At 50.1% G+C, this 3,955-nt stretch overlaps 1 pseudogene; it reads left to right on the top strand.

Moving 5' to 3' along the window:
* The first annotated feature begins 611 nt into the window (after positions 1-611).
* Positions 612-3,087, top strand: LOC136161896 (xaa-Arg dipeptidase-like; annotated as a pseudogene).
* Positions 3,088-3,955: the final 868 nt, after the last annotated feature.

The following is a 3,955-nucleotide window of genomic DNA, read 5'->3' as shown; positions in this document are numbered from 1 at the left end:
TCATGGACCTAACATTCCAAGTTCCTATGCTATATTGCTCTTTACAGCATCAGACTTTACTTCCATCACCAGTCACATCCACAACTGGGTGTTGCTTTTTCTTTGACTCTCTCTCTTCATTCTTTCTCAAGTTATTTCTCCACTGATTTCTAGAAGCATATTGAGCACCTACCGACCTGGGGAGCTTATCTTTCAGTGTCCTATCTGTTTGCCTTTTCATACGGCTCATGGGGTTCTCAAAGCAAGAATACTGAAGTGGTTTGCCATTCCCTTCTCCAGTGGCCCATGTTTTGTCAGAAATCTCCACCTTGACCCGTTCGTCTTGGCTGGCTCTACACAGCACGGTTCATAGTTTCATTGAGTTAGGCAAGGCTGTGGTCCATGTGATCAGATTGGTTAGTATTCTGTGATTGTGGTTTTCAGTTTGTCTGCCCTCTGATGGAAATCCAATTTTCTGTTCAAGGGGTTGTGTTCCCTCTCTGTTTTTTGACCTGAGGCCAAACTATGGTGGAGGTGATGAAGATAATGGCGACCTCCTTCAAAAGATGCCATGCGGCGGGCGAGGCTCTGGAGGCGGGGCGGGGACTCGGGGCCGGCCTCCCAGGAGCGGCGGCGACGACCTCCGCGGATGCCCAGCGGGTCCGCAGGCTCGGTGGGCCCGGGAGCGAGCCAGCCAGCGGTCCAGGGAGAGAGCTGCTGACCGGCCAGCGGCTGTGGGCACGATGAGGCCCGGAGAGGAGCGGCCGGTGGAAGCGGGTGCCTGCGCCAGCGTCTCCGAGCTGGAGCTGCTGAAGCTGCGCGCCGCGGAGTGCATCGACGCGGCGGCCGAGCGCCTGGGGGCCCTGAGCCGCGCCATCTGGAGCGAGCCCGAGCTGGCCTACGGAGAGCATCAGGCCCACGGCGTGCTGACGCGCTTCTTCCGGAGCGAGGCCCCGCCGGGGCGTGGGCGGTGCAGCCGCACTACCAGCTGGCCCCGGCCTTCTGCGCCGAGTGGGGGTCTCCGGGGGGCTGGGCGGCGCCGCGCCCGCTGCACCTGGGCTTCCTCTGCGAGTACGACGCGCTGCCCGGCCTCGGGCACGCCTGCGGCCACAACCTGATGGCCGAGGTCGGGGCGGCGGCCGCCCTGGGCGTGAAGGGGGCCCTGGAGAGCCTCGCCGGGCTGCCTCTGCCGGTGAAGGTGTTTGGTGACCAATAAATCTGCCTGGTTGAGCTGGTGGAATCGAATAAGTGATTGTCCTGGGAACCCCTGCAGAAGAAGATGGTGGTGGCAAAATTGATTTAATTGAAGCCGGGGCTTTCAAAAATCTTGATGTTGTTTTTATGGCCCATCCATCTCAAGAGAATGCCGCTTATCTACCTGACGTTGCTGAACATGATGTGACTGTGAAGTTCTACGGAAAGGAGTCTCACGCCGCCGCCTATCCCTGGGAAGGGCTGAACGCCTTGGATGCTGCCGTCCTCGCGTACACCAATCTGTCCTTGTTGAGACAGCAGCTGAAGCCCGCCTGGAGAGTTCACGGTATAATAAAAAATGGTGATGTAAAACCCAATATCATCCCCTCTTATTCTGAGTTAATCTATTACTTCCGTGCACCCTCAATGAAAGAGCTTCCAGTTTTGACCAAAAAGGCAGAAGATAGCTTCAGAGCTGCAGCTTTGGCCACTGGGTGCACAGTGGAAATTCACGGTGGAGCACATGATTATTACAATGTTCTTCCCAATAAGAGTCTGTGGAAAGCTTATGTTGAAAACGGAAAAAAGCTAGGAATAGACTTCATTTCAGAAGATGCTATGTTCAGTGGACCTTCAGGATCTACCGATTTTGGAAACTTTTCTTTTGTGGTTCCCGGGATTCATCTGTATTTTCACACTGGATCTAATGCCTTGAATCATACAGAACAGTACACTGAAGCTCCAGGATCACAGGAAGCTCAGTTCTACACTTTGAGAACAGCCAAAGCTCTGGCAATGACTGCACTGGATGTTATTTTTAAGCCAGAGTTGCTGGAAAGAATCAGAGAGGACTTCAAATTGAAACTTCAAGAAGAAGAGTTTTAAATGCAGTAGAATAAAAGGAGGGTTTAGGAGCTACTTACAGATCATTCAGAAGAAGTGATGATTTTTTTTCCTGTAATCTTTTTTAATGAGCGAGGAGGGCATGGCTTGTTTTTCAGTCTTAAAAGAGTCAAATTCCTCTTACCTGAAAGGTGAGGACACGATGTGGAAAAAACATATTACCTCACCTCATATCTAGGGTGAAAATTTCGCAAATCTGTGGCTGATGAAATTGTAACCTTTCAGAGCTGGCATTTCATAAACAACCTGGATGACACATGGTTTATTGGTGATAATATTTTATAAAGCCATATGGTGTGTGAGTGTATTTTAAAAGATCCAAGAGATTTCAGGCCTTATATTCATAATGGGCACATGAAAGATATTTTTGGTATTGGTAACACTGTTCTATAAAGTTGTTTAAAAATTCCCGTTCTAAATTTAGGGAAGATTCATTTGGAATATCTGTATCTATTTTGGTCTAGAGACTGTCTTCATTGATAATAAAAGTAGGCTTTTAATCAGAAGTGGTGTGGGAAATAACTAGAAACTCAGGTGCAAAGAATGAGCTTACGTTACCGTTTGAAAGCAAATGAAAATGTTCTTTTTTGTATATAACTTACTCTGAGAAGTGGCATTGAAGTGCTATTTCTCATTCCATATTATTGTAATAGGGAAAATGGTAGCTGGGTAGGATTAGACTCTTCCTGTAAGGTTTTGGCGTGGTGGCCCCAGGTGCCCTAGAAGAATATGGTGAGGGGAGTGATGTCTGCTTATCTTGAATGTTAATGTCATGGAACTGGTCCCCTCTACCCAGCAGCCCTGTTCAGGCTTTTCCTCAGAAGCTAGCCTGTCCAGCCTGAGTAAGCTCAGTAGTTTATTAAATTTAGGGGACAGAATTCTAAGCTGCCTTAAGCCCCATGCTAGTATAAACTAAGAAGTATATTCGTTTTTCCTGGTGTGACTTTCTTTATCATGATAAAAGAATGTGAAAAGTATCCAGTAAAACAAATACATTAAGCTGTGAATAAAAAAAAACAAAAAATGCCATGCAGGCCCTGCTACAGTCAGTGCCCCAACCTGCAGCAGGCCGCCACCAACCCACGCCTCCAGCAGAGACCCCTGGACACTCACGGCACGTCCTGGTCAGTCTCCTGCGGGTCACCGCTCCTTTCTCCTGGGTCCTGGTGTGCACTAGGTTCTGCTGTGCCCTCCAGGAGTCTCTTTCCCCAGTCCTGTGCACGTTCTGGCGGCTCTGTGGTGGGTTAACGGTGAACTTCTCCCAGGGGGCTTATGCCATACCCAGGTCTGCTGCACCTAGAACCCCTGTTCCTGCGGCAGTCCACTGCTGACCCGTGTCCCTCAGGACACACCCAGACACAGTTCTGTCTCAGTCTCCGTGTGGGTCTAGGTCCTGGTGTGCACAGGGTGCGTTTGAGCCCCCTGAGTGTCTCTGGCAGGTGTGGGGTTTGATTCTGAATGTGACTGCACCCCTCGTACCATCTTTCTGGGGCTTCTCCTTTGCCCCTGGACGTGGGGTATCTCCTCAGAGTCACTCGAGTGTGACGCAATTGCTGCTCCAGCATATGAGAGAAACATCAGTCAGTCCAGTCGCTCAGTCGTGTCCAACTGTTTGCAGCTCCACGGACTCCAGCACACCAGGCCTCCCTGTCCATCACCAACTCCCGGGGTTTACTCAAATTCATGTCCACTGAGTCGGTGATGCCATCCAACCATCTCATCCTCTGTCGGCCCCTTCTGTTCCTGCCTTCAATCTTTCCCAGCATCAGGGTCTTTTCCAGTGAGTCAGTTTTTCAGATTAGGTGGCCAAAGTATGGGAGTTTCAGCTTCAACATCAGTCCCTCCAATGAACTTTCAGGACTGATTATGTTTAGGATGG

This window comes from Muntiacus reevesi, chromosome 2 (assembly GCF_963930625.1).
Source record: "Muntiacus reevesi chromosome 2, mMunRee1.1, whole genome shotgun sequence".
NCBI lineage: Eukaryota > Metazoa > Chordata > Mammalia > Artiodactyla > Cervidae > Muntiacus > Muntiacus reevesi.
Note: the sequence above shows the minus strand (reverse complement) of the source record. Positions and strands in the feature narration are given on the sequence as shown.